General features: G+C 33.3%; 1 pseudogene; it reads left to right on the forward strand.

Moving 5' to 3' along the window:
- Positions 1 to 2,518: 2,518 nt before the first annotated feature.
- The window catches only part of LOC113625300 (60S ribosomal protein L7a pseudogene), a 52,411-nt pseudogene continuing 32,059 nt past the window's right edge, over positions 2,519 to 22,870 (forward strand).

Raw genomic sequence — 22,870 nt, forward strand, 5'->3', positions numbered from 1 at the left:
TTCCCTAAACAAATCACATCAGCAAAAATCTTCTCAAATCACATCAGCAAAAATCTTCTATGTCATATTTGTCTCAAGATGTTGAGTATGGAGGAGAAATACATAGTATGATAAGACTTTCAGCAAAATAAAGTTAAGACTTTGTTGATGGTCATACCTCTTTGGTCTCAGATTACCACTAAATACTGCTTTTTTTTTCACCATATATTTGTAGGTACTTCATTTTCTTTCTGAATTCATAGGTGCCTCAGTAAGTCAAACTTCATTATCATTATGTGGAAAAATTCACCTCCATTTAGTTACTCATGGCAGTGAGACTTATCAACCATCTTGGCTTTATCAGAAAGGGGCATCAAAATATATTTTCCTCAATAATTAGATTATATACTTGGATACAATTACACTACTTTGGAAGAAGGAAAAAAACCAATGGCATTTAGATTTTTGTATAGAAGAGCATCTTGACACTATTTTTATATTTTACATTATTATTTTCCTTAAAATATTCTTATGAATCAATACCCATATATTTTATTATTTATTAACATGTATTGTTAATTTTCTTTTGGATTTCTTTGGACATTGTTTTGTCCAATAGGAAACATAATCACAATTATAAATTAATAGAAACTTTATAATATACCTCTAAAGGAGTTACCATTTTATTTAAAGCATTTATTGATATTGATGTTACCAGTAGAATAAAGTTGAAATTATTTTCATGAAGTTAACAATATATATGTTTGGCATAAAGCCTGTATCGTTAAGGAAAAACAAAGGAAAACCAAAGACCATTAAACTAAGCAGGATATATGCTACCAGATTTTTGGACTTTTGTCCATCTTTTCAATGTTCCTGAGCATTCAATTCCTTTTATTGCCTGGATTATGCTTCTTGGTAATTTTAATTGTACATGACATTTTGAAAACAATGGGTTGTACTAGGTTAAAGGGAGGAAAAACTTAGATATTCAGCTGAGAGAAATGCAGCAGAAGAAATCTGCAGGAAGAAAAATCCTTGAAAAAAATGCATAAAAAAAGAATAATAACAAAAGATCAAAGTTAATGTGTTACAAAAGCAGTCTGAATAATCTGTCCTGGGAACTGTCAGATCTTAATGGTTGAATTCTGTATTCATCAATGCCGCAAATTTTATTATGAGTAAGAAAATGAGTAGAGTTATATATAATTTTGACATGTGATCATTAATTAGACAAAGAGAATATTATTTTATTGTGCCACCGAAACTAAGTTTGCCATCATTTTCTTGATGTTCTTTCATTTTTGATTGTAAATTTTCGGGAATACTTTGAACCACTGAACAACTAGCATTACTCATTATTACTATGTTTATTAACAAAACACTTTAACTTTTTTAGTCATGGAATAAAAATTAGTTTAACATGATGTGTATACAAGACATTTTGCTAAGTGTTAATCTGTGATTAAATTGTGAAATGTATTTTTTTTAAGTAAAAATTTCATCTGTAAATTACTCTAAAAGCCACTTAGACTGTGAAAGTCTTTCTGATAAAACTAGTGGACATATTCTTTCTAATTACATGATTTAAGACCACCATATATTATTTGTATCCATTTGGAGAGTAAAAAGTAAATATGATATTATTATAATTAATTACATACAATTATAATATAAATTTAATTATATAATCCAATATATCTTAAAATCATAATTGGGAGGCAATATGCTAAATAATTTATTTAACAATGGGTAAATAAATTGTGCTTGCATTTTATTTACTGTTTTTCTGATTCTAAACTATTATGTGATAATTGTAGAGAATTTGTAAAATTCTGAAAATGAAAAGAAAATATGAAAAAATACAAAACAAAAACATTATAATGCACTACTCATGCAGTTAAACATTTAAGACTCTGCAACTTGACGCATATTTTGTGTTGTTTACTATAATCAGATGAAGATGCACAAGTATGTCTATATATGTATAAATTGGAGAATAATATTGAACTGGTACAAGAGCATGAATTATTACCCCTTAAGCTTATTCTCCACCCAGGAAGTGAGACACAGAAGTATTAGAGTTTTCTACCTGGCGGAAGTTTAGTAGCCATGGTATGAAGTCATTTCTTCCCATGCCATAAGCAAAGGAATGGTATATCCAGCATGCTACGGCCAAACCCTTTTCCTTGCCTAAGTTAAATGAAATGGTCTCCAGAGATCTGAGTGAGGTCGAAGATGCCTGCAAGATGGGAAAAGACCGTTCAGACCCTGATAGGAATGATGGCTGAAATAGTGAATGACTAGGCTGTTCCTCCTGCTACCCCAGCAGTAGACAGATAAGAGAGATGGATAGGCAGATAGATGGATAGATTTAGAGAGAGGTACGAATGTGGCAGCCTGAATTTCTGTTTTCAAGTCCAGTGCATATTTTCTGTGAGTTTATTTTGGGTCAAGGAGAAAATGCTAGCAAGACCTGAACTGTTTTGTAGTTACCCTACCAAAAAGGGCTTCTAATTTGGAGGAAACCTTAGCAGCTATGGAAGAATTTGAGCCAGAAGGGAAATCTCACTTCCTGGAGCCTTGCAGCAAAAGAGCCACAGGAGAGACCGTGAAGGACTCACACCTAGAACCACATAAGTCAGCAGTGCCTGGACAGAGTTTAATTTTAACAGGAAGGGGCTACAGGGATAAAAAGGAATTGATTATTTTGCTCTCCACACTCCAAGTCCCTGAAGCCACAAGTTTAGACAATCATGATGGAAATGGTAAGTATCTTAGTCAGTTCAGGCAGCTGTAACAAATTACCACAGACTGGGTAGCTTAAACAAGAAATGTTTATTTCTCACAGTCTTAAGAGGCTAGAAATCCAAGATCTGGCCACTGTGGTCAGGTTCTTGGTGAGGGCCCTCTTCCTGGTTTATAGATGGCAGCCTTCTCTCTGTGTCCTCATACGGCAGAGAGTTAGCACGCTTTCTGGCCTTTTCTTATAAGAGTATCTATATTTTATTTTGTCACTTTCAGTAATATGCAACTTCCAAGTAACTTTTTCATTTCATGTAATTGGTGTTATTTATAATGACCCCTTTTTATTATCTTAATATCTGAAAGATCTTGAGTAGTATACCCTCTATAATTGCTAGTAATGGCGATTTGTCACCTGTCTCCTTTTTTCTTTCTTTCTTTTTTTTTTTTTTTTGGGGTATGCGGGCCTGTCACTGCCGCGGCCTCTCGCGTGACGGAGCACCGGCTCCAGACGCACAGGCTCAGCGGCCATGGCTCACGGGCCCAGCCGCTCAGCGGCATGTGGGATCCTCCCGGACTGGGGCACGAACCCGTGTCCCCTGAATCAGCAGGCAGACTCTCAACCACTGCGCCACCAGGGAAGCCCCTGTCTCCTTTTTTCTTGATCAATAGATTATGAGGTTTATCAATTTTATTGATTTTTTTTCAAAAAACACTTTTAGTGTTATTGATTTTTATGTTAAGGTTATCAGATTTAACAAATAAAAATACAAGAACCCAATTAAATTTGAAATCAGATAATTAATATTTTGCATGCATAATTATGTTCCATGTAATATTTGCGACATACTTAAAAATGTACTTTATCTGAAATCCAAATTTAACTGAGTGTTCTGAATTATATGGGGCAGCTCTATATTCTGTATTTTTGCCTGTTTTCTATTTTGTTGGTTTCTGCTCTTTATCTTTATAATACCCTTTCTTCTACTTAGGATATTTTTTGTTTGCTGTTCTTTTACTACTCTCCTATGGTTGTAGGTTTACAGCATTGATTTCAGACATTTCTTCTTTTCTGATATTTACATTTAACATAAAAATTTCCCTTTAAACATTTCTTTAGCAGTTTCACATATAGTTTGATATGCTAGCCTTATAATATCATTTGACTCAAAATAGTGTGTAATTCCGTTTTGTGTTATATGTTGATACATGTGCTGTTTAGAAATGAGCTATCTAATATGTATATATTTGGGGCTCTTCTATGTGTATTTTTTTATTTCTAGTTTGTGTTCTGATCAGGGAACATAGTTTGAAAGAAACCCTTTTTTAATATCTATTGAGATTTGTTTTATGAATCAATATGTGGTCTGTTTTTGGGAACACTCCATATGTGCTGGAAATAATGTTTAACCTGTAGTTGTTAAGTATAATGTCTCACATATATCAATTAGGTTATGATGCTGACATTGTCATTCATATCTTGCATATCATTTTTTTTTGGTCTAGTCACCCTATAAATTAATATGAGGTATAAGAGAACCTGGAAAAGAATAGATACATGTATATGTATAACTGAATCACTTTGCTGTACACCTGAAACTAACACAACATTGTAAATCAACTATACTCCAATATAAAATAATTTTTTTTAAATATGAGGTATATATTAAATATTGAATTCTACGTAGATTTGGCAATTTTGTTAGAAGCTCCAATTTCTGTCTTATTTAGATATTGTATGGTGTATTTAATTATTTTTCATATTGTATTCAGTTTTTATAATTGCTGTCTGTAGGAAGGGAAGGTTCGTACAACTTCATTGCTTTCTTGCCATTATGTGTATGATGTTAAATTAAATTGGTTTAATAAGTGTTAAGGTTTGGATCAAAGGCAGTTGTTATAGTTAGTGCTTGATAAATGTTTCCTCGATTCAATACGTTTTAAAATGGGATTCTCATTATATATGTATACATAAAGTCATATATTTTAATATAGATTAGATCTTGAAATGAGTACTCTGGGTGAAAAATGTGTTAATTTATTATAATGTTATGTTTAAGGCACTAGAACGATCAATTTTGACTTGTTCATTTATGACTTATAGAACATATTCATGACATCATTGTTCTATTTAATGCTTCCCAATTGAATCCTAGCCTCCCAGCACATATTACTGTGATTTTTTACTAGTGTTCACTTCTGGGGCTTTAGTAATGTGGAGGAAATTGAGGTGGTATTCTGATGAGAATTTTCTGCTTACTGACTGACATGAGCTACTACAGCCACTATATTAATCTTCTTCCAATCCCTTCACCAGTATAAAAGAGAACCATATAATTTATTTATTTACGTGATTTCTCTGATCTTCTTAGGTTATATAAATTATTCAAGGCACACTGTTGAGAAGATATAGGTTCTGTTGATAGTCAAGACCATACGATTCAATGCCTGTATGTGTATATGCTTTATATAATCAGCAGCAAAGACAGAATTTTTTATTGGATTCAAAAAATAAATATATTTTGAATGTTTAATGGATAACTTAACATGTATCTTAGATAGCATTTGGGCTTTCCAATTTTTTGGAGATGAATATAACTTTGTATTACACCCAAAATTCTGGGGATTATGAAAGTCAAGACTGTCTTCAATGATTTTTTTCTTAAATATTCACAGGAACTTAATTTCTCATGTTCCCCAATAGTACTGTCATTGGTAAGTTATGTGACCATTTCTTCTTGACCTACTATCATAATCCTCACTTTCTTTAAAATCAAACAAGAAGCTTAGCTAATTCCTTGACCACTATATAGAGAACACATATCTACCATTTATCTTGCCAGTACCTTGGTCTCTCTTGGCTTCTCAGGTTAGTTCCATTGTGAATCCTTGTTTAATTTCCTTCCTGGGGTTTCAGATTTTATTCTTTCATTCTGTAGAGAAATTCAACTTCCTTTATTCCTTCCCCACATTTCATGACAAATCATTGATATTGCATTAGCAACTTTTTCTTGATACCTACAGATAAATAACAATGTTTATATATGTTTCAGAAAAGCCATCATTTAAATAAAACTTTGAAGATAATATGCAGGAATTATTTTTAAAAGTGATATTTCTTTTCTTTTTCACATGACATGGTATATTAAAAATATCAATCTGAATATGGTAATATTTTATACAAGATTTTAATAACTATGTACTGTACTTGATGAGTATTTAAATAATTTATTTGTCATTATGTTAGTCAGCTCTGATTGCCATAAAAAATACCATAGATTAGATGGCTTAATCAATAGAAATTTATTTTTTCTCAGTTACAGAGGCTGTTAAGTCTGAGATCTAGGGTCAGCATGGTTGGGTGCTGGTTCGGGCTCTCTTCCTGGTTTGCAGAAGGCTAACTTTTCACTGTGGCCTCCCACAGCACAGGGAGGGAGAGATGGCTCTTGTTCTCTTCTTATAAGAGGACACACTCCTATCAGATTAGGGTTTCCTCTTATTACCTCATTTTACCTTATGTAATTACCTCCTAAAAGTCATACCTCTAGATACAGTCACATGGGTGGAGAGGTAGGACTTCAACATATGAATATGAGGAGATACAATTCAGTTCATAGTAGTTATTATTGAGTAGTTACTACCTAAATAATAATATATTGGCCCTTACTGTGTTTACTCTATATGGAGTTTACATTTATTGTTATTGTTTTTTCATTCTTTGTTTTGAATATTTGAAATTTTTATAACTGTGTCATTTGGAAATGACTTAATACCTTCTTATCAATTTGTGTCAAAAAATTATATAACTAAAGTCTCATATCTAAATAACAAAAATTGATTTGAATTAATTGTTTTTAAATCTTTAATCTTAAACTGTTTGGATTTATACTTTATTTTAAGTACATTTGCTAATATTTTTAGTTTGTACATAAAATTATGAGGCCCCAAGCAGTCTTATTTTTAAACATTAATCAGTTTCTCTCTATCTATTTACTTCTTCTGAAGCATCTATTAGTATTAACCCAGGCTGTGAAAAGAGTGACTGAAAGAAAGAAGAATGTTAGGCAGTGCTAGGATTTAAGTCATTTGTGACTCAACAAAGAACATCTGCTAAACCAAATGTGCACATCAACTGCAAAGGGAGCTTTTTTCAGACATTCCCTAGATAAGGCCCATTCTCTCCAGATATCAAAACAGCCAATGCCTACAAAGTCTGATTAATAAAAAAGGATTTGATATTTATATTTAGGACTGAATTACAATCATGAAGAGAAATTCAGTGCTTCTGGATTTTTACAAGCTTCAAACTATTTGATTTTACTAAGGCAAGTACATGTACCTTTTTGAAGAAAATATGGAAACATTTAAGTCAAGAAAAAAAATTAACACTCAGATAATCATTTTGTAGAGAGATTTCCTTATAGAAATTATTCAGATATCAGAGCATCACATGGAAGAAAAAGTCTGTTATTTTCTAGGAAAGAGAAGTAGAAGCATTATTTAGTCAGTAGTCCTAACTTGTAGAGCTTTCTGTTTTCTGATGCTTTCAAGATACACCAATTAGCTTTTTGTTGAAGAAGTCTATATTCATGTGCCAACATTCCATTTCCTTATCTTCTTTTGAAAGCAAGTTTAAGCATTTGCTCTACTAATTTCTCCAAAACAGGGATTTACCTTGCAATCAATCTTGTAATTTACTGTATTTCTATCTTCCTTCTTTTTTAAACAGAAATAGCTGCTGGTTATTACGGAATTGCTTTTAAAATGCTGATAATATGAAGTCTCTATAGATTTTTTTTCATGACATGAAGGTTTTTGTATTTCACAGAAGTGTTTTATCAAATGCCCAGGAGGGAGCCTGCCACTACTGGGAAAATGAATAAATAGCAATCTTAAAAATTAAAAATTTCTTATTTTTATTGAGGAAGGAAAAGAGATTCATGGATTCATTAGTCATTACAGTTGAAGATAAATGAAATGTGAGTTTTTATAAGTGGTATAATAATTTGAGTGATGCTATTTTAGACTAGCATTATTTAAGTGTCGTTTGTGGAGGAAATAGAATATTAAATTTATGTTGCAAACAAGTAGACAAGTAACATATGAGATAAATTCAAGCCATATAAAGTAGTTATGAGAATTACATGAGATTACAGTATTCATCTCAATACAGTATTGAGATGAACTTGAATTAAGTAGAATATTTAATTTGGGGGGCTGTGTGTGAATTGAAAGGTTACCCATCCAAGGATTAACCCTGTATGTAATAATCAACATTTAGTGATCTAACGAAAAGCATATTACCCAATACTTATATGACCCTCAGTTTCCTTATCTGCCTTACCAATTTCATCTACTATAATCATCCCAATGTGTAATATGTGAGAATCATAGAATCATATTTAACATCATTTTAAAATAAATGATGAACATCAAGATGAGAAGATTTACTAAGAGAAGTATTAAAGCTTGCTAAATTGTCAGAACAAGAAGTTTTAGACAACTATGTTACCATGGTGTCTGCTTAATGCATTCAACATTTTATAAAGAAAAAAAACTGAAGAGAATACACACACACAGCTTTCATCAGATGCATTGAGAGTGTCAGAATTCTTTAAAAACATGGAGAAATCCTGAACTCCTGCAGGAAAAAAGAAAAGAAATATATAGAAAATATATTAAAAAGGTAAAAAAAGAAAGAGGGAAGACATTGCTGCTCTAGTTGTTTCATCATCAAAAATCATTATAGGAGTCAAAATGAAGAAATAAGATAAGAAAATGTTTACGGAAAAATTTTTTTTCTAGGACCACATATCCCAAAGATGAATTCAGGTATCATGCCAATACCTAAATTACTGGAACTTAGATTGTCACTGAAAATTGAATGTACCTGAGGGATGTGTTTGTCCTAAGTTAAACTCAGTAAATATGGTGTTTGATGTGATCTTCCAAAGAGAGAGGAATTCCTCACTTTACTGAATACACTTTATAGTATCCTGAATATTAACATGAAGCAGAAAATTTTGACCCACTTAATCACAGCGAAAAATCTTCTAAAATAGTAGCTATTATTCACTGATAACCTACTGTGTTGAAACACAGTAATATGCCTATGCATTCGTTATCTAAATAATGCCTTCTCAATTAAGGTGTCATAGAAAGTTCTAGGTATCCTATGTTAATGTTATTTTCAGCCTTTGAGTTAACAGGTAGGAACCTGAAGGAGCCTGAGCAGGCTTCTGTGTTTTACCCATTGAGACATAAACATATTATCATCTTCTCTGTGTGTAGTAAAGTAAAGGTTAGGAAGCAATGACATAATTCTTACAATGGCCTTATTAAATAGTTACTGTTATTATCCTCACTTTACATAAATTTAAGCTGAAAGAAGTTTAGTAATTCTATTTAAAGAAGTTAAGTAACATTCTCTAGATCCCATGGCTAGAGAATCTTGTGCGCTCTAAATCTGTCTGATTAATCTTGAGCTTTCAAGTACTTTACGAGTACACATGATAGAGTCTCTCTACTTCCAAGTCATCTGTATACTCTCCTTCCTCCTTTCTGCCCCTTCTTGGATGAAGGTATTCATGCATTTGTTAATTCCATCCCCACTATTATACTTGCAAATCTTATTTTACAAATGAAATGCAGTAGAAAGAGTATAGACCTTGGAATCAATGAAACCTGGGTTGTAGCCCAAATTCTAAATGATAGCTACAGTAATACTTTTAGGTGGGTTAAATTAGTGAACTCCAAACTCTCTAGGATTCTAGTTTAGCTTAATGAATGTAAATATATATGGAGAATTCACCTAAATTAATGGAATGTGTAGAATCTCTCATTAAGCTGGTTTATGGTGGGTAATCCAGTTTCAGTAGACTATGTCAGTGAAGGTGGGCCAGAGTAGAGTATCAGACAGAAGCCCCTGCTAATACCTTCAGTTGCTATCCGTTGTCCCTGATCATCTCAGGCACTGGTTGACCATCCACTCTTTAGCCACTGCGATCTGAAAATACTGATGTTTTTGTTCCATGACCAAATAATGACTTTCCCTCATGTACCTCCTCCCATCAATTAGCCCCAGTTAGTGTATACTTTATCTTATTCAATATGAAAGAGCATATTTGCTAGTTATTATTGAACTTCTCCAGACAATCAGATGGGGGGAAATATACTCTGATGTCTGGGAAAGGTGTAGAGGTAAAAATATATATTATCTACAGGGAGCACAGAAGGGTTTCTAATGGATCAAAATTTCTCCAAATTATGGCAAACCAAAAGTAATGTCTTGTTGGATAAGAATGGTCTACACCTAGATGTGCAGCTGCTGGGAAACAATTCTAAATAAAATTAAACAATACTCTTGAATCTTGCATAGCTCATTGGTTTAGACAGAAGTCTTCTGATTTCAGATTTTAAAAAGCAGTAAACTCAGAAGGTTTTTGTTTTTTTGGTTAAGGAGTGATTCATAGTAGCTTTCCTTCCAGATATCTATATGATAAGAGTTTCCAAGTTTAGTTAATATTAACACCTTAGGAGTTTATCTCCTCACTATAAAGTGTATAGTAGTTCTTCTTGTCACACAATGTTATTTTCTTCTCCTCCTTCTCCTCCTCCTTTACCACCACCACCACTATCACTATACTTAACACAAAAAGAGGAGGAAAACTATGTAATTTTGGTTTATTACTGATCTCTCAACAACACTGGACACAGTTCCTGCTATATATTTGGTATTCAGTAACAATCTGGTATGTTACAGGAAATTCTAGAGAGGATAAAGGACCTCAAGGGAGAAGATGATGTATCATTTAGGGTCCAATCATGAAATAAAAACCACATAATAATTTGAGCACTGAAAGTTTAATCTAAATATGTATTATCTACTTTAAAACAGGTTTAATATTAAGAAATAAAGAAGCTCTTAAATATACAAGAGTAGTAGTCATTGAGAAAAAACACTGTCTCCATGACTGAGGATGAGTACAAAGGAAGGAACAAATTTGGAAGACCTCTACCCCCAAGTCTGAAATTTGGATCTCATAAGAGAATAGGAGAACATCTTTTACTGGATAGCAAAGAAGTTATCTATAATGTTGTAGGCCAGGAGCTGGCAAGTAGTAAATAAGCACATAATGTCAAAAACACTTACTGAAAAGCTGGCTGAGGTGAGAGTTGGAACTCACTGGGAAACCAGCATGGGGGTGCTGTGGAAACTTGCTGGAAAGCCTCCTTCTGGAGCTCTTGGAAAACCGACTTGGAAGCTTCCTATGCAACAAGCTGCTAAAAGGTGGTTAGACTAAATAATAAACAAATATTTATTTTTTATTATTTGTAATTTATTATTTATTAAAAATTGTAATTTATTACACATTTATAATAAATTTGTAATTTATTATTTGTTTATTATTGTAATAAACAAATAAAGTAAAACAAATTATGACAAAGCTCGAGCAGGTCCAGAAGTTACAAGTTGCACGAGCAGGTAACTCAGACATTTTCAATACCAATTGCTGTTGTATAGTTTCCTCTCCCACAATCCATGTCTGTGGCTTCCTGGAGGGTTTCTTATGACTAATTGACTAAGGATTAAAAAGACCCTCAAGCCTGGTTTACATATATGTTTGCCTGACCTGTTGGTACTGCCTAAATGTGTACAGCTCCAGCACTGCATCCTCAGTCAGGGTCACCCTTTGTCAGTATTTTTCACATGGACGCTGGCACAATGTTAATATTGTTGGTAGAGGGTACAGGAAGGACACTGGAGGGGAAAAAGGCTTTTCTTGTCTGCTCTCCATTTTGTCTCAGTTGCCAGTCTCCTCAAGGGCAAAGCGTCCTCCAATGCTAGAATCCACCATAGTACAGTTAATTCTGTGCTAAGCTCCTGCTTGTGGATGTTTCTTCAGTTATGGGCTAAGGTACGGTGTGACTTCTTCCAGTCCCAGCTGTTGACAGCAGATAGATTCGCCAGCTCCTAGTTCCAAAAGCAGTTGATTTTCTGCAGTCCTCCCAACACCTTCTTTAATGGCTTCACAAAAGATTGCCACAAGTGAGGCTCCTCACCTGGCTCTCAGGTGACTGTTGTGCATTCTGAGGTGACAGTCCTCTCTGTGGATGGCTTCCCCCAACACCACAGAGAATATATTTTCAGAAACATCTTAGTACCATTTTTCACCATACGGTGATCCATAAACGTGCCTTCCCGTCCCTCTGCCCCATGCCACCTTTGGTAAGGGGGGGGGGAAGAGAGGCTCTTTAGGTAGCTGTTGCAGCTCTATGAGTAATAGATATGATAACATGTATATACCTACATACACGTACACACAGAATTCTTAGTACATTATCTCACACAGCCTGAAATGTGTGTATTCAGTTCTCTTTCTTCATTTCACACTTATGACTTAAGCTATGCAGTCTGAGGAACTAGAGAATTGGGAGGCATGCCACTAAGAGTCCTTATTCTTTCTTCATTCCTCATCCAATTTGTTACCAATTTGGGTCATTTCTTGCTCCCTTTGTATTTATAAACTTACATGAATCATTTCTACTTCTTTGTTCAGGACCTCATAATTTCTGTCATGGTTAATTAATATTTTTCTCAATTTATTTTCTATCTTGATTTGATCCTCTTGAACCTATTTTTCATAGAGTTACTAGGGTGATTTTTATTAAAATTCAGATATGATTATGGTGTCCCTTTGAAGTAGTTCAATGTTAAAATACTTCGGGGATAATAATCAAGCTCATTACTGAGAAATTAAGAACATTTCTATTCTAGGCTGTAACTACTTTTCAGTCACTTATCATTTCATCTCCTAAACCCTATGTGCTGTTCATACTTAAGCAGAACTATTCTCCAAATAGTGTTTAAATTTAATTGAGAGGTACAAACTACTGTGCATAAAATGGACAGGCTACAGGGGGAGGAGTACAGTGAAATATAGCCATTATTTTGTGGTGATTTTAAATGGAGGATAAGCTATAAAAATGTTGAGTAGCTATGTTGTACACCTGAAACTAACATGATGTTTTAAATCAACTATACTTCAATAAAAAATTTTAAAAAAGAAAGTTAAACTTTAGTAGTTCTGAACTGCTTGCATAACTCATATTATTTTACTCTATCTACTCAGCACCTAGCATTGTGAGTGGTCAATGAATGATTGTTAGACAAACAAGTAAATATATGAATAAAGTGGGTTAGAGAAGCATGGATGAAGGAGCAAATAGACCAACAGTTTCTTGTCATTCAGTTGTGTGAAAAAACTCATACTTGATATTTGGAGATGACTAATTTCTTACAGTATTGTAGAGTAAAATGTGCATCAAAGATGTATTCAGAATGGAACATGATGCTGATGTAAATATAATTTTATATAAGTTTAGTGTAAAATATGCCTATGTAAATATCCAAAAGTACTCATTAAGATAGTAGCACAATGAGAATGCTTTAAACACCTAAAAATATGAGAAAATAAACAGTTCAGTAGGAAAAAATTAACCAACTAAGGACAAAGAGCTTGATAAAAGCCCAGGAGAAGTAGGACTATAGATTGCTATAGAAAGAAGTGGAAAGAAAATATGTAAAGACAGTTGATTTAATAATGTGGTGGAAAGCTAGATAACTAGCTGGAGAATGGACAGAAAGATCACCCTCTTGCAGAGAAATTAAAATAGGTGATTTTTTTTTTAAGGAGAGAAGGAAAACAAGAATAAAAATATAGTGGAGCCCCTTAAATTATAAATCAATAAGAAGGCATTTTAGTTAAGATGAATATGACTAGAATCTCAAAGCCAAGAATTCTCATTCACAAATCTGGCATGGTCAGACTTCTACCGGTTGCTATGGATGGAATGTTTCTGTTCCCCCCAAATCCATGTTAATTCCTAAACCCAGTGTGATGGTATTAGAAGGTGGGGACTTTGGGAAGTGATAGGTCATGAGGGTAGAACTCTTAAGAGTGAAATTAGTGCCCTTATAAAAGAGATCACAGAGAGCTCCCTTGTCCCTTCCTCAGTGTGAAGATATAGTGAAAAGAGAGCAGTCTGTGAACCAGGAAGTGGGCTCCCACCAAACAGTAGATCTGCCAGTGCCTCGATCTTGGACTTCCAGGCTCTAAAACTGTGAGAAATAAATTTCTGTTATTTATAAGCCACCAAGTCTATAGAGTTTTATCATACCATCCTGAACAGACAAACATACCAGTTTAAGCTTCTGAGGTTATTTGCATTATTTGTTATGAGAAAAAAAAAAAATCAGTGAATGGATGCTATTTATACTGAGCTTGCAGTTTGATCCTAATCCCTTACCAGTGTCTTTTGAGATAATGTAGAATGTCAAGAAGTTTGAAAAACATATTTTGCCTATTATAGAATCATGCTAACTAACCTTCCTAGTAGTTCCTTCATCTCCTGTTCCATCCTGCTAACATTGAGTCTTCACAAGTAGGAGAGGAAACTACTTTTTTTTTTTTTTTTTGCGTTACACAGGCCTCTCACTGTTGTGGCCTCTCCCGTTGCGGAGCACAGGCTCCGGACGCGCAGGCTCAGCGGCCATGGCTCACAGGCCCAGCCGCTACGTGGCATGTGGGATCTTCCCGGACCGGGGCACGAACCTGTGTCCCCTGCATCGGCAGGCGGACTCTCAACCACTGCGCCACCAGGGAAGCCCGAGGAAACTACTTTTGATGGATAAGATTCCGTTTTCTTGAAAGCTTTTCAGAGCAAAGAGAGAAAAGAATTTTTAGAAAGGGAGAAAGTCATCTAGCAATACTCACAGGGGTTTTAGGAGTCCCATTAACAAAAAGTTTTCTCCCCTTAGCCCTTTTGTTTAAAAGCTTCAATTAACATTACCATGCAGAAATTTTCTGTCTTGATTCCTATCTGGCTTTCTCCCTGCAAGTAGAGCAAGTGAGGAGAGACAAAGAGGATGGGATCTCTGAGATATCATTAAAGGTTAGTCACTTGTTTTTTTCATTCACTCAAAGTTTGATACCCAGACCACCTACATAAATACCACCTGTGGTGCTTTTTAGACGTGCAGTCTGCAGGCAACACTCAGACTTACTAAAACAGGTTCTAAAATATGCCTTAAAATACTCTGAGACAATTCTTTTGTAAAACAAACACTCTGACCACTGCTATAATGTCTGTTCTACAAGTGTATTTGGAAACTTAACTCCAAACTAAGGTGGAATACAGAAAAACAGAATAGCTAAGGATATAAAATAGAGCACAATAGTAATGATTACTTTGTTCAATGAAATGTTAACAGAAGTGACATGTGTCATTTCCACTGGAATTTTTCAAAGCCTGAAAATAAATTATATTCTTTTTCTTCTGCCAAGGTGATCTTGAAAGCGAATATTAAGATGAAGCTATATCAGCTGGGATCCCAGAATCACCATAATGAGCTAAACATGCTGCCAACATGATACTACTCCTAGTCTGAGTGAGAAATAAACTTCTGCAGTGCTAAGCCATGAGATTTTAAGATTGTTACTACAGCATACCCTGGGGCGGACTACTATGGCCAGTTACTCTATTGCACTAACATAGGATTGAGATATGTTATCAATACCAACAACCCACCTTTTCTTCTTGCTCATGTTTATTTATCTTCGGGGGTGGGGGAGGATCCTAGTGCTTTCCATGTGTTGCCCTTTGAGCATTTTTCTTCCATGTGGGCTTCTCTTCCCCTGTTTTATTAGTGTGTTTTTATTCTCATCTTGTCTTTTCTTGCTTATATCAAAAATTTTCCACAAATGACTGCGTATGCAAATGGCAAAAGGCTCTGCAATGTGGATCTTGTTAGACTTTTTTACTATTTTTATTGTTGCATTGAATATTTAAAATTGGCTTTTGGAATGAGACAAGTGTTATCTAAGTTCAGTTTGCTATTTGAATCACAGTCTGTAGTGGGGATTTTTGAAGAACGTTTATCTTCTATGTCTTACAGGTTCAACTGGCATTTTTTGAAGTCAAATACATTTTTCATAGACTGTTGTTTTTGATTATCTGTTGATATATTTTTGAATGATCAGAGATATGTTTTATCTTGTGAACATCTACAGATTGCTTTTGCTTCCCCACATTTTCTAACTGTTTAATATTAATTCCTCCTTTTAAACCGTAAGCTGTAGGACATTGATGTACACAAACTTTTTCTTAAATTTGAATATTTACTAATATACATCTGTAGCTGTGCAAGTCTCTGTAAGGATCTTTGATCCTGATGCATGGTCTTCTTACATGGAAGCATGTAGTTTATTTTAAATATTCTAATGGTATTTGTGGTTTTCTCTCTCCTGAGAATGAACAAAATATAATAACCTTCAGAGTATACTGAGTTTATTAACTTTCTTGTAATATGTGCACCTATTCATTTATGTAGACCCACTGCTTTCCACTTCTGTCTCCCACCATATCATGTCATAGGTAGTAATAATCTATAGTGAATGTACAGTAGGAAACAGCTATGGAATAAAGATGGAGGTAAAGTGATTCTAGCTATTTTGGAAAGAAACTCAGGACTAAAAGCATGAAGGTAGAGTGATAGCAAGGTAGCAACCTCCCCTGACCCTTCTCAGAAGATATTCAATTCATAAATATGGTCTATCGTGTGTGAATTCTGATTATAATCACCTTAGAAATAAAGGGAAAGCAATCACATAATGGAAAATTTCCTACACAATATTATTAATATAATTATGATTAATACTTCTCAGAAAATAAAGTCAACTATAGTACAAGTACTAAGTATGTTTTGGTTTAACATATAAAAGAGATTATTCAATAATATATTTTGTATCAGTTGATATGGACATGACTAAGCTCTAGCAAGGATATGAAAATGTTGGAAAAATGCATATTTCCTGCACATATGGTCTTTTGTTGTCCAATTCTATTACAATAACTGCCCACCTAAGAATAAAAAACTGAAAACAGATATCAAGCAAGGATTATTGACCAAATTGGTCACTGCCATCTTATCTGTCACTAGCCAAACCTGTCCAGAGGGAAAATCTCTGGTTGTAAATGCATTGTAATGTAGAGTAGGTGGCCAGCTGATGATGCAAGCACTTCCTCTTTTGCCTTCTAAGTTCATGACATCTGATGAATACATCTCTTTTTAAAGAAAAAGCATTATTTTTAAAGTACCTGGTTATGAGTGCTCAATTCAGTAAGAGCAATAGGTTACAGGTAGAGAGACAAGGGAGTATATTGAGAAACAAAATTGTTTAAATTCCTTAAGAAGTTTAAAGGATACTTGAAAACTTCTTAAGGAATTTAAACAATTGTTTAAACAATTGTTTAAATTGAGGAAACAATTGTTTAAATTGAGCAAAATTCAAAGGAGTGACTAGATGTTTTTCTACTGTCTTTCCCACTGTGGTCCAATGTTTTACCAGAGAATTTGCTGTAATGTAAGAAAGGTGGAAATTTCTCAGTGTTTCTGATCATATTCCAAATTCCCTACAATTATTTGAATTTTACACCCCTTTTGACTGTTCATTAATATTTACTTGGAAAGTTGAAGAATATTAATCAGGTAACAGTATATTTCAGTGATCATAACCACTCACCATATTTTTATTGGAAGAATAAATGGTTGAGGTGGTATTAACAACAACCTTATAAAAAATACAATTAAAATTACATGAGACATCATTCATTCCGTTAGAAGGCACAGTTTTTAAGAAGTAGATCTTGTTCAGTGTTCTCCAGAGAAACAGAACCAAAAGTATAAGGCCATTGGGGCAGAATTCACTGTTACTGGGGGGGAGGGTCAGGGGACTATTCTATTCTGGCCTTCACCTGATTGAATGAGGCCCATCCACATTAAAGAGAGCAATCTGTTTTACTCAGTCTACCTATTTAAACATTAATCACATCCCAAAACACAATCACAGAAACCCCAGAATAATATTTGACTAAACATCTGGGCACCGCATGGTCCAGTGAAGTTGACTATCACCAAGTGTAATCACTTTATCACTAGCTTTCTATTTGTTACTTGGAAAATATACTTCAGCTTCTCTCTTGAATCTGTAAGTCAAATTATGTGTCAAATAATACTGGTTTTCCATTACTTCAAAGAGATAATGCAAGATTAATGTGCTAGTTTCATAATACACATTGAGTTCCTCATAAGAAATAAAGAATTGACATGTTAATATTATCAATATGTTATAGTATTTTAATATATTCAGCAAAGACCATCATTCACTATATGACATGAATAATGAAAAACATCGAAGGAAAAGAAGAAAGTTTGTAAAATCTTTTGAGGAATTCATGAATAGATGTGTATATAACTTGTGTTCTATAATGTATACTAGGTACAGTATTATGGGATATGATAAAGGAAGAAAACTGATATAATCTAATTAAATTTTATTTTAAAGTTTGTACTGTAAGGGTAGCCTTGAAGTGTTTTTCAGTATACATTATCAATGGATATCATACTAAAGATCATTCATTAGATTTACCTTCTAATCCAGGAACTTTGACCAACATCATGGTCAAATCAGTTTGATTTTAAGATATTCATTTGTAAAATTGTTAGAAGAAAGACATGATCTCTAACAAAACATCCTGTTTTAAGATTCTGTATTTTATATGGTAGGTCGCAAACCAGAAGCCTATAGGTTTAAAAAAAGAAAACAGAAACATATCATTTACAAAACAGAAAATTTTACATAAAAATTAAATGGCTGTACTTCTCTAAACAAATAAGATCTGGCAACTCTCCCCTAAATTTGCATATGGTATCAGTTTGTACCAAGGGTATAATCTTTCCATTTTATTTCTCATCCACTATTTAAACAAATATGTTTTGAGTATCAGAGACTCAACATTCCTACCTTAGCCAGTGCTTTGGCTTTTCCACCTTTGGTAAACAGTTTTAATTGCAATTCATGTTCTGAAAAAGACAAAAAAAACTGATTTTTGATTTGTTTTGCCTAACGAAATTGATGAATTAGTCCATGAAGTCATATGAATATCATATTAAAAGTTTATTAAGTCCTGGGATGTTACCAAATAGTAAAGTCTCATCTCTTTTAAGAATAATGTGACTGGTTATTGCTTTCTTCTTTCATTTGCTATCCAGATTGACCCCAAATGACTCAATTTTATGTGAAGGGAAAAGAAGAAAATAGTCTCAATTTGCTCATAATGAAAATGAGTACTGATACTACTTTTTACTGAATAAATAAGTTCCCATTTTCTTTTGTGTTAGTGACATCAGAATAAAGAGGAACAGGTTAGCAAAATATTTTACTCTAAGGAACTGTTTACCAAAATACGTCAACGCAAGGAAAGATATTCACAAGTGAGTCTAAATTCTTGATTTATCTCTAGAGAACTGACTTAAATCTGATGTCATCAACTATGAGTACATAAAACAATGAAAATGTATTACTTTTAAAATTTTTAATCATTTAAACAGCCCTTATCTTGCTACTATACCTCTTACCAAGAGGTGGCAGTACCATATTTTCAACACTCAAGTGATGAGAAATATTTATATTGACTTAATGTTATCATTTTTTCCCTTTTTCTGAAAATTAGTAATACAAGTCAGTATTTAAGTATATTCTCATATAAATCAACTAATGTGTGATAATTACAGCATACTCTTTGTAGGCCATCATTAATCTTCTTTATAGATATTATCTAGAGCTTTCTTTGTATTATAGACTGTGTTCTCTAATGATTGCCAGCACATACACACCAGACTGCCTTACCCCAATATTCAGTTCTTAATGTGCTTAAGGAATGATAAGTATAAAAGTAACTTAAGTAAAAATACAATCTATTGTAATTTAGTGATATATATGGGGGTTGGCCCAAAAAATGTTATAATGTTTATGTAAAACAAAGGAATTTTGATTTAAATGATAAAGACCCTTGTTTCTCTCAGTGTGGTCAACATTAGTACCCTGAGAGCTCATTATATGTAGAATCTCAGTACCCACCCAGACTTACTTAATCTAAATGTACATTTTATCAGGATCCCCAAGTGATTTGAATGCATATTAAATGGTGAGAAGCACTCATCTGAACTAATGATTACAAAAATCATCATCGATAATCACAACTGGCCTTAGAACAGTGTTTTATAAATTGTGTTCCACCAAATCCTGTAAGTGTGAAGTACTGCTTCTCTGACTACTGTGAGAGAAAGAAGTGTCCTAGAGAAGGACAGTTACACTCTTATCTGTTTGCTTTTTTTTAATTTTAGTGAAAACACTTAACATGAAATCTACTGCCTTAACAAATGTTTAAGTGTACAATACAGTATTGTTGATGATATAATGTTGACGGTATAATGTTGTACAGCAGATCTCTAGAATTTATTCATCTTATTTAACTGAAACTTTCTACTCATTGACTAGTAACTCCTCATTTCCTCCTTCCTCCAACCCCTGGCAACCACTCTAACATTCTTTGATTCTATGAATTTGACTATTTAAGATACCTCATATATGTGGAATCATGCAGTTTTTTGTCTTTCTGTGTCTAATTTATTTCACTTAGCATAATGTCTTCAAGTTTCATCCATGTTGTCATGTATCACAGAAGTTCCTTTGTTTTTAAAGCTGAATAATATTCCATTGTGTTTGTGTGTGTATGTGTGTGTTCATATATATATATATATATATATACACACATACATACACATTATATTTTCTTTATCCATTCATCTACTAATGGACATTCATGTTCCTTTCTTACCTTGGCAATTATGAATAGTGCTGCAGTGAACATGGGAGTACTAGTATCTCCTTGAGAACCTGATTTAAATTACCCAGAGGTGTGATTACTGGATCATATAGTAGTTCTGTTTTTAATTTTTTGAGAAATTTTTAAAAATGTTTTCTGTAGAAGCTCTACCATTTTGCAGTCACACCAATGGTGCATGTACTGGTTGTTCCAGCACTTTGGGTAAAAAGACTGTCTTTGCTCCATTGTATTTGTCATTGCCCCTCTGTCAAAGGTCAGTTGACTATATTTACATGAGTCTATTTCTGAGTTCTCTATTATGTTCCACTGATCTATTCTCTTACCAATACTACACTGTTCTGATTACTGTAGCTTTATAGTACGTCATGAAGAAGTCAGCTAGTGTCAGTCCTCCAACTTTGTTCTTCTCCTTCAATATTATGTTAGCTATTCTGGGGTTTTTTGCCTCTCCACTTCAATGTAAGAAACAATTTGTTTCTATCCACAAATAACTTATTGGGATTTTGATTTTAATTGTATTAAATCTATAGATCAAGTTAGGAAGAACTGATATTTTGACAATATTGACATGAATCTTAACTATTCATGAGCATGGAATTTCTCTCCACTTATTTAGTTCTTCTTCGACTCCTTTCATTCCAGTTTTATAGTTTTCCTCATATACATCTTGTATATATTTTGCTAGATTTTTACCTAAGTATTTCATTTTTGCAGGTGCTACTATAAATGGTATTGCATTTTTAATTTTAAATTTCACTTGTTCATTATTGGTACATAGGAAAGTGACAAACTTTGTATATTAACCGTGTATACTGCAACTACTATAATTTCTTATTAGTTCTAGGATGTTTTTGTCAATTCTTTTGAATTTTTTGCATAGACAAAGAAGACACTTTTATGTCTTCCTTCCCAATCGGTATACATTTTATTTCTTTTTCTTGTCTTATTGGATTAGCTTGAACTTCCTATATGATGTTGAAAGGGGGTGGTGAGAGGAGACTTTCTTTTCTTGTACCTGCTCTTAATAGGAAAGCTTCAAGTTTCTCACAATTATGATGCTACGTAATAAGTGTTTTTGTTGATATTTTTCATTAAGTTGAGGAAATTTCTCTCTATTGCTATTTTACCAGAAGTTTTTGTCACATTTAGTGGTGGATTTTGTCAAATGCTGTTTCTGCATCTATTGATATGATCATATGATTTTTCTTTTCAGTGTGTTGATGTGAAACATTACATTAGTTGTATTTTGAATATTGAGCCAGTCTTGCATACCTGGTATAAATCCCACAATGTCTTGGTGTATAATTATTTTTATACACTGTTGGATTTGTTTTCTTCTTGTAGTTATACAGTTTCGGGTCTACATTTAAGTCTTTAATCTATTTTGTATTGTTTTGTGTGTGTGTGTGTGTGTGTGTGTGTGTGTGTGTGTGTGTGTGTGAATGTGGTGTAAGATAATGGTCCAGTCCCATTGTTTTATGTACCTGTTTTCATGCCAGTGCTAATACTGTTTTGATTACTGTAGACTATACTTTGAAATCAGGTAGCATGATGCCTCCAGCATTAAAACTGTAGTTGTCTTTGGCAGTATTGATATTTTAACAATAGTAAGTCTTCCAGTCCATGAATATAAATATTTTTCCATTTTTATGTGTCTTTAATTTCTTTTATCAATATTTTATAGCTTTTGGTATACAAGTCTTTTGCTTTCTCAGTTAAGTTTATTCCTCATCTGTTGTATATACAATTGAGTTGCCTATTATGTGTTGAAATGTAAAATCAGCACTAACAGTGAAAATCATTTAAATTTTCCTTTAGAATTCTTAGGAAAAAATACACTGCATTCAGAACATCTCTAAAGTATTTTAAGGCAAGCAATTTTTAATTCATTTATGAAATAGATCACCTTTTTGGCCTGATCACTGCTGCCTTTTTGATGGACTACATTGTAAATATATGTCTTTATACACTGAAGTAATAATTGGTTCTGTACGAAAGTTAAAAGAGAGTGGCTTTTGACAAAACAAACAAGCAAAAAAACTTTAAGTTCACATCTCTCACATAACTTATTTTCAAGAAAATCTGTCCTTGACTACAATGGACAGAGTTACGTATGACAGTGATCATTCTCTCTCTTTCTCCTTCACTTTTCCTCTTAATCTAACATTTGTTAATATAATTAAAGTAGTAACATGATAGAATTCTACCTTAAGTTTCTCTTTAGCTCTCTACTAAAATATGAGAGGTTGAGTGTATTATATGAAGTAGTGTAGTATTATTAGTATAGTAGTAAGTATAGTAAGTAAGTATAGTATAGTGTAGTATTATAAGTATTATATGTATAAGTATAGTATAGTAGTAAGTATAGTAAGTATAGTATAGTGTAGTATTATAA

The sequence above is a fragment of the Aethalodelphis obliquidens genome, unplaced genomic scaffold (genome assembly GCF_003676395.1).
Source record: "Aethalodelphis obliquidens isolate GAN/ISIS:26980383/991018 unplaced genomic scaffold, ASM367639v1 scaffold15, whole genome shotgun sequence".
NCBI classification, from domain to species: Eukaryota; Metazoa; Chordata; class Mammalia; order Artiodactyla; family Delphinidae; genus Aethalodelphis; species Aethalodelphis obliquidens.